We start from the raw sequence: 9,630 nt of genomic DNA on the forward strand, positions 1-9,630 counted from the left end.
GCACAGTGCTTTATCCCATGCGTCGGGTGTGTGTGTGTGTGTGTGTGTGTACATACATAGTGTTCCTGTATTCAGGTCTCTGTTTTTGTGAAGAAGAACATTCAGATCTTCTCCTCTAGGTGTATGTCCTGTAGGTATGATTGTGTGGAGGCAGAGGCTTCCAGAACATTTGTCCCTATGATGCAGGTGTGTGGGCAAGCTAGAAGCAGCGGTGCTGACTGGGCTTTCAGTGTGATTATCAGTGTATCAGAAACCTTTAATAGGGCTGCCCTTGTGTTTGGATCTATGTCAAATGTCATTACGTAGATACCTTAAGTAAGAAAAAGTAGTGAATACCCTAGAGGAAGAAACATTCTTTTGTTCATGCTTATTATCTCAGTCCCATCTATTAGAGCTGCAAGCAAAGAGTAAGATGAAAGGACAGCAATATGTAATGATTACGGATGATGTGACACAACTGAAAACCTGTGCTGAGCATGCTACAAAGAAGTGGAATATGGAATTGAGTCTATGTTCTAGTTTTCAAGGACTACTATGGACTCTGCATCATTCAACTCTATCTGAGCATCATTACTCAACATCGTCAGAACCTATTTGTACCTATTTGTGACCATTAGCCAACCACTGTTAGAGGGGGGAAAAAAGTATCCATTACTATGACAAATTCACCGTGATATTCAAGATCAATAATCCAATTTTGTTTGCCATCATACAACACAAAGCATTAAGTTAATCCATTTTATCCAACATTGGTGTAGCCAGCATCAAATTTTGAGAAAGAAATGGAAAATTTTTACAGGTTTACCAGTATACATCTTACACACACAAACATGTGAACTTATCATTTCCCAGTAACTACAACCAGCTACCTCCTATCATTTCCAGGTAGGAAATGTTTTCTGTTTTAAAACCCATGGTCTTTTCAGCAGTCCATAGCCTTAACTCATGGTCTTTTCAATATTTACATGACTTTCTTTCCCTTGGCATGAGTTGGAGCAGAGGAGAAACTCACCAAGTATTTGTTTAATTAAATAATGTGGAGCGAGAGGTTGTTATTATGAGGCATTAACTCTAAGGGATCCTACAACATTACTGAATTCATGGAGGGGTGTGTGCATTTAAATAGGAACTTATCCAGTATACTGAAACATTCTTTTGTGGTTTATTAATTACTCTTTCTGTTAGAACATTGGACAAGTGGAACAGAAGGACTGAAAATTACAATGAGGAGTTGACTAACTATCACCCATCCACAGCTTCATTCAAAAGATATTTATTGAGGACCTTTGTGTCCCAGGCATTGTGCTAGTGTTGGGGATACAATTAAGAATAATACAGAAACATTTTCTGTCCTAACAGAGCTTACAGCTTAGGGGAGAAGACAGAATTTAAACCAATTATCTCATAAATAATGGGCTTTATAAATTAAAGTTCTAGTAAACTCTATGGAGAAGTACAGAAACTGTGAGAACACATAACAGAAGAACATAATCTTATCCTGAAATCAAAGAAGAGTGTTCTCAAAGAATGAACTTTAAATTAGAATTTGAATAAGAAATAATCCCTACTTGATTATTATTAAGTTACCTGGGTTTCAAAAAGGGAAATCTGTATTCTGGAATAAGAAATCCCTCATTCATTTATTCATAGATTCATTTATTTATTCATCAGTTCTAGTTGTGGAGATTCAGCAGTGACTAGAAAGACAAAAATCCATGCATTTTTGGAGCCTACTTTCTAGATAAGGGAAGACAGACAATTAATTAATTAAGAAAGTAATTACTATATGTACTATATTTTTAAAAATCAGAAAATGTTGGAGAATTAAAATTTTAAACAATATGTGCAAAAATCCTGAGTCTGAAGTATTAGTGTTTGAAGAAAACCAGTCTTGCTGTGGCTTAGAGATAGAAGAGGAGACTGGGAGAGTGTGCTGAGATTGCCTTTAACGAGTAGGCAGAGTCCAGATCACATAGAGTCCACATGATGTGCTAAGGATCCTGTATTTTATCCAAAGAGCAAATGAAAATTGATCAGACATTAACACAAAGAATCTAGTCATTAATTTATAATTCAATGATAAACATAATCAATTTACCCAATTTAATGTGCGGCACTTTCAGAAACACATGTGGTATGCAAAGCAAGATATATTTGAATTAAAAATCATTCCCTTCCATTAATACATAAACCCAATGGTGGAAAGATAATACTTGCAACCAAGTAAACTACCCATATATATATTAGTGTTTAATCCAGCAGTGGGATGTAGAAAATAAATTTTTAAATCAATGATTTAGAAGCTGAAAATAACACATTAATCTTCATTCAATACTCATCCTACAAATGTGGCTTCATAAAGACTTCTCAGCATCTAGTGTATTTTTCATTTTCTAATCTCAGTTGATCTCAGCTAATAAGAAGGCTGTTGTTCAAAAGAATGATCTTGTTCAGGATGATTTACCGTGGTTAAGAGGGCAAAGGAAATTGGAAATTTATAGATCTGTTAAAAAGACCTAGCTGTCAGGCTAATTGATACATTTTGGCCACCGTTTGAAATTACATCCGTTTTTGGAATGCCAAATGAACTCTCTAAAGCAACAGAAGAAGAATTGCCCTTTAAACATACTACAGAATCATCATCAAATAGTTATTTATTAAGCAGCTCAACAAGCATTTACACATTCTTTTTATCAGCAGTTCTGTCTGTTTCTTAGAACCAAATATTCATAATGTACATTACTCAATCACAGTAATGAATACAAAAGTAGTCATCATGAAAAAATAGTAATTTTGCAAAAATAAACGTTTGATTGCCCTAATTCATAATGAAGACAGATGGTTCCTGTGACTGGGGCTTGCCTGAACAGCTCTTTATCCATGTCTCTTATACCTTTGTGCATTCTTGATCAGAAAGAAGTTAAAGCACCTAAGGTTCATCAGACTTCACTACAAAATGTTTTCTACACCAACCATTTAATGTATAAAAAACGAGATATAGCCGCCAACCTCAATGTCACCCTTATTGTATTACCTTTTCAAAGTTATTTTTAACACCTTCCTTTACCTCCAGAATTTCGTTCTACCTAAGTACAATCACATGAGATTTGCACCTAATTTGCACCTACTTGAGAAACTTGAGGAGCACACACCAATCCTGCTCCTTTTCCTCTCAGTTAATGATAACCCTAGGCTTCCATTTGCTCAGGCCAAAAACCTTGGAGTTATCCTTGACCCACATCCAATCCATCAGCAAATCTCATAAGCTCTATGATAGAAATTGCCCACTTGCCACCACCAACAGCTAATACCATGCTTTGAACCACAGTTATCTCTCACCTAGGTTATCTCAGTAGACTTTCAACTGACCTCCCTATAAACACCTTGACCTTGCTACAGTCTTCCTACACAGCACCCAGAGTGAGACTGGGTCACTCCAATTAAAAGCCAAGTTCTTCACAAATGTCCTCAAGCCCCTACATGAAATAATACTGACCCTCATCCTATTTCACCAGGACCTCCCTGTCCAAACCTCCTATAATCCGCCCAGCCCACTCTGCTCTAGCCACACCGGCCTCCTCACTTTGCCTGGAATACACCACACACGGTCTCCCTGCAGAACCTTAGCATGGCTGCTCCGCTGCCTAGAAACGTGTTCCAGACGTCCATTTTGTTCACTCTTTCACCTTCTGAAGGTCTTTATCACCTTCTTATCCTACCATATTTAAAATTGCAACCCCTTCCTCTCACCCCCTTGCCCTCAAAGAACCCCTATCCTCTTGTTCATCTTTATTTTTCTCAGTAGTACTTACTACCATCTGTCATATGCTACTTTTTTTTTTTTTTTTTTTCATCTCCTCCTCACCCCCCAGAATGCTCCCCACGAGAGCAGGGATCTTTGTTTGGTTTGTTTTCACCAGTGTATTCCAAGGTCCTAGAATGGAGCCTGGCACATTGTAGGCACTCTATCAATATTTGTTGAACAAAGGAATGAATAAAAACATGTAACATAGATTATAGAATACCCAAATGATGGTACAGTGTATAAGACTATTTGGAAATGTATTTCCTGAATCCAAGAATCTGTATAATCATTCTGATGATACAGAAGAGACACCTATAGTTCTTAGCATCAAATCTCTGAGACCAGTATATAAGGGTTTCCACAAAATGTCTGGCCTGTCTTAATTTGGGCAAAGTAAAAAACTTTGAACAGATATAGCACCTAGCATTAGAGAAGGAGGTAATCACTTTCTATTAAAAATATACCTGGTAGAAACAAATTCATATTTTAAATGTTTGTTTTCTTTTCATTGGTGAGAATTTCAAGGAGTAAAGTTAATAGTAGCTTTTATTGCACCATCAAAAATTTTTCCTATGGCTAGTTGGATTAATTTTACTTGAATATTTACTTTATGCCAAAATGCAATTTTAGCCATCATTTTAAAATAATTTTATGTATACTTATCAGGACTACAGAAATTCTCTCTCTAAAGAATAATATCTGAAATAAGGACATTCTGTAAAAAAGACATCTGCACTCTAATGTTTATAGCAGCACAATACACAATTGCAAAGATGTGGAAACAACCCAAGTGCTCATCAATCCATGAGTGGATTAATAAAATGTGGTATATGTATACCATGGAGTACTACTCAGCCATAAAAAACAATGGTGAACTAATACCTTTTGTATTAACCTGGATGGAGCTGGAGACCATTCTTCTAAGTGAAGTATCACAAGAATGGAAGAACAAACTCCACATGTACTCACCATTAACTTGGAACTAATTGATCAACATACCTATGTGCACATATGGAAATAACATTCATCAGAAATCAAGCAGGTGGTGAGGGAGTAGGGAATGGGTAAAATCACACCTAACGGGTACAATGCACACTATCTGAGGGATGGGCATAGTACAAAAGCAATTTATGTAACCAAATCGTTTGTACCCCCATAATACTCTGAAATAAAATAAATGAATAAAAAATAATTTAAATAATAAGAATAATTACCTGAGAAAATATTATAAAATTACCTTCTGGGGCAAACTACTACTAAAAATGATGCTTTTCAAAATACATGTGCAGTGTGCACATGCACACACACAAACACATACAAAACTGCTGTGATGATATTTATTGGTGATGGTAATTTTGATGATGGGTTTTTCTTTTCTTCACACCCTTCCTCATCTCCACTGATTAAGCCCTAAACATTATAAATTCTCTGAGTTTTACCTAAATTTTTGGTTCCTTCACTATATGTTGCCCTCTTTAAACATGCCCCAGTTTGCTCGTTAATGCTTGAAGTGTGGTACTCAGAACCAAGAAAAATATTCCAGGTGTTTTACCCTGTGGCCAGCCAATGAGTGTAAAACAAACTACCATGTTCATGTTCCTTGTTCTGAAGATTACATATTTTTATTAATACTTCTTAAGAGTATAGAAGCTTTCAAGGAAGCTGTGTGTCAATGTTGACTTGTTCATTCATTGATTAAGTGAACAGATATTTTTTCTGAGGTCTTACCATTTGCTAAGCATTGAGCAATAAGCTGGAGATATAATGAACAAGACACAGTCTTTGTCCTCAAGTGACAAAGGGGAGATATATTAATCAATAATCGTGCAAATATAAACTTGGAAACTGTGATAAATGTTATGAAACAACATATGAAAATATTGTAAGAAGTTTGAGAATTTATATTGGGGTAGTTAAAACAATGGCCCTCAAAGTTGTCCACATCCTAATCCCTGAAACCTGTGACTATATTACCTTATGTGGCACAAAGGACTTTGCAGGGGTGATTAAACTAAGGATCAGGAGATGAGGAGATTAGCTTGAAATATCCAGGTGAGCCCAATACAATCACAAAGGTCCTTAAAAGAGGACTGCAGAAGAGCCAGAAAAGGAGATGTGGCAGGAGAGATAGGAGGTGTTTGTAGAAGAGAAAGAGATTTGAGGATGCCACTTTCCTGGCCTTGAAGATGGAGGAAGTGGCCATGAGCTAAGCAGTGGAGGCAACCTTTAGCAGCTGGAAAACACAAGGTATTGGGTCCTCTCCCAGAGCTTTCAGAAGAAATGTAGCCCTGGCAATACATTGATTTTAGGATTTCTGACCTCTAGAACTGTAAGATAATAAATTTGTGTTGTTTTAAGCCACTAGATTGGTACTAATTTGTTAAAGCAACGATAGGAAACCAGTACGTGGAACAAAGGACCAGATCCAATCCGGGGCATGTTCTAGAAGCCTCTTCTGAGAGCTGAAAGATGATGAGGAGATAACCAGGAAAATTTGGGAAAAGGAAGAAGCAGCATTCCAGACTAAGGGACTAGTCCATGAGGTTGGGTAGGAGGATAACTGGTAAGTACAAATAATTAAGAGGTCAGTGTGGACATGAAGGAGGAGAGTAGTTTTAAATGCTAGAGAGATGGGGACAGGAGTTGAGTCATTTCTATACACCATTCTATAAAATGAAGATAATAAAGGTATCTACAAGTGTTTTTGTAAAGACTAAATGAATTAATTCATTTAACTGCCTGGTACATAGTAAGTAACCAAAGAATTTCAACTGTTATTATTAAAGTTTGAATTTAGACTATTCAAGATTTGATCTTGAACGTGGTATGCAAAATAAACTTATATTCAGAGAGGATAAATGATTTTGTCATGTGAATTATGTAATATCTCACTTTTTGTTTTATTTATTGCCTATATATTAGTCAGCTATTGCCATGATGATGCTGTATAAGAAAATACCTCAAAACTTCAGGATACAACAATAAGCATTTATACTCACTCCCACAGTCCTGAAGGTCTATTGAGATTTAGCTGGGCTAGAAAAGGCTTAGCTGGGTAGCTCTTCTTCAGGCTCTGGGTTGACTGAACTTGCCTCTAGGTTGTGGATTCGGTTCAGGGCTCTTCCACATGTATACATTTGGGGGCCCAGATTAAAGAGCAGTAGCTACCTTGCTCATGTTCTTCTTATGATAGAGCACTAGAGCACAAGGACTAAGCCAAACTGCAGAAGCACATGTAAGGTCAAATCTGCCAATGTTCTAGAGGCCAAGTCAAGTTGCATGGCCATGCGCAACATCAATGAGATAATAAAGTCCTCAATGGGAGGAAAGGGGACTGAATATCTTCTGAACAATAATTCAAACTGTCACACCTGCTAGTTCGTAACAAATTGAAAATTTTCAGTTAAGGAATAATAACCTCAATTAACAACTGATATGTTCTATTTTATCCATGTTTATTAATATTGTATTTAGCAGAAATTTTGAATATGAGGGATTTAAAATCTACATATATTAATAATAACAATACATAGTAAATAATCTCTATATAATATGGGATGACAAAAATAAATGTCTTTGTATTCTTTTCAAATGTATGACAATAGATTAGGCATTTTTCACTCAATTTAAAAATTAAAAAGTTTTTTTTAATCAATCACAATTTCTTTTTTAAAGATTACTGAGGATAATTACAGGTACTACATTTATGTACTTAATCATATCTTTTGGTATTGCCAGAAAAATCACACCAGAGTTCATTTCTATTATAATCAAATAAAAAATAAAACATTGTTACTCCAAGCATATGTCATAAGTGATCTTTTAACATCCTTATAACATTAAGTGGAGTCACATATAATTCCCTACTACTTTGCCTAAGTGTGAAACCTTTAATTAGAATAGTTTCCCATTGTCTAGAATATTACCTTTAAAACAACATTTTTATTGCGAAACACAACAAATATGTAGAAAAGTGTAAAAGCATATAGAGGCAGAATAACAAAGTTATAGCATGAACATCTATATAACCACAACCTAGGTCACAAAATAGGGCACCTACTACTGTCCCATGGATCGCTTCCTGATCAAAGCCTCCTTCATCACTGCCACAGGTACTCACACTTCTGTATTTCACGGTAACTGCTTTCTTGGTTTTTCTTTACAGATACACCACTATGGATCAATCCCTAAACAATATAATTTAGTAATACTTCTTTTGAAATTTATATAAATAGAATAACATAGTATGCATTCTTTTAGATTTTGTTTTTCCACACACTATTATATTTTTAAGTTTCATCAATGTTCTTGTGTACAGTTTTAGTTAATTCATTTTCATTACAGTAAAATACGACATTGGTTGACTATACCATGTTTTGTTTACCTTTTACTATTAGTAAGCATTCAGTTTATTTTTAGTTTGGGCCATAACAAATAATGCTGCTCTGAGCGTTCTGGTATAGCTCTCCTATTTTCATATGTCTTCTAGTATATAGCAACTTTACTCTTTCAGGTGGTTAGCTTGTGATCGCTTTTCCATTCTAAAACTTGGGAAAAATTACTCTGTCTCCATCAAATATGAAGCAAAAATCTAAATTTCACTTATTTCACAGATTTATATCAAATGTTTATTATGAAGCCTAATGGTATTATAGCAGGTTGAAGGGATTATAGTGATGAATACAACATCAATCCAACCATCAAAGTGGTTATAGCCTAGTAAGGGAGAAATATTCATAAGAATAATTATAATAAAATTTGGAAATAACTAAGTTCAGTAGAAAGGTACATATAAAATACAACAGGAGTCCAAAAGAGGGAATGACTCCTTTATAGTGGGAGGAATGAAGGAAAGCCTTGGAGAGGACATCAATTTGAAGTTTGCTCTCAAGGATGGGTAGGAATTTGATTTGTATAGATGGCTAAAAGGGCATTCCATGGCAGAGAGATTAGCAAAAAGATAGAGGTAAGGCAGCCAGGGACATGTATATAATAATATTAAGTTAATATACTATAATTTAATAATTCAAGTTGTCCAGTACCTAAGAAAATTAAGAATTGTTTTTTCATTCATTATTCAATGTAAGGAACACAGAGTGTAAAAAGGCTTTTACGAGATAGTGAGTAAGAGAAAGGTACGTTGGGTCAAGATTTGAAAGACCTTAAATGTAGAGACATTCCTTCCTAGACTATGTGAACTCCTTGAGGTTAGGTATCATGTCTTCTTCAACTCTGTAGAGGACATAGCATAGTATCTGATGTGTAGTAGATGCTCAAAAAATTTGCTGAATTGACTTGAGTGCAGATTTTATTTTGTAGCTAACAGAAGTCACTGAAAACTTTGGGCGGGGTGTCAGGTAAATTAAAATATGACCTAGTTAGTAAGAAGTGTAGCAAGTGCTTCTAGAGCAGATGTGTGATGTCCTGGAGGACTGAATTTTGCCTGTGCATTCAGAAAGCCTTCCCAGATGAAGAGGGTAAAAAAATTACATTCTGAAGGTACAGTAAGAGAGAAAAGTATTTCTTAAAACATATTTGATGATAAGAGTGAATGTGAGGGTCTTTGTTAAAAATATAGCTTCCCAGGATCATCCCAGATCCTCTAAATCAGACTGGGGGAATAGTATGGGCAGCTGTATTCACTAACAAGCAATCCACCTGGTTCTTACTTTCAAGAACATTTGAGAAACTCTGGTATAGAAAACATCCTATGGAAAAGGAAAGACATGTGCAAAGGTACGGACACGTTAAAGAACCAGAAGATATAGTCCGGAAATGGTTGGAGAGTAGGGAGTTTGTGGGAAAGTGGTTATTGCTGAGGCTAG

Source organism: Lemur catta, chromosome 9, assembly GCF_020740605.2.
Source record: "Lemur catta isolate mLemCat1 chromosome 9, mLemCat1.pri, whole genome shotgun sequence".
NCBI classification, from domain to species: domain Eukaryota; kingdom Metazoa; phylum Chordata; class Mammalia; order Primates; family Lemuridae; genus Lemur; species Lemur catta.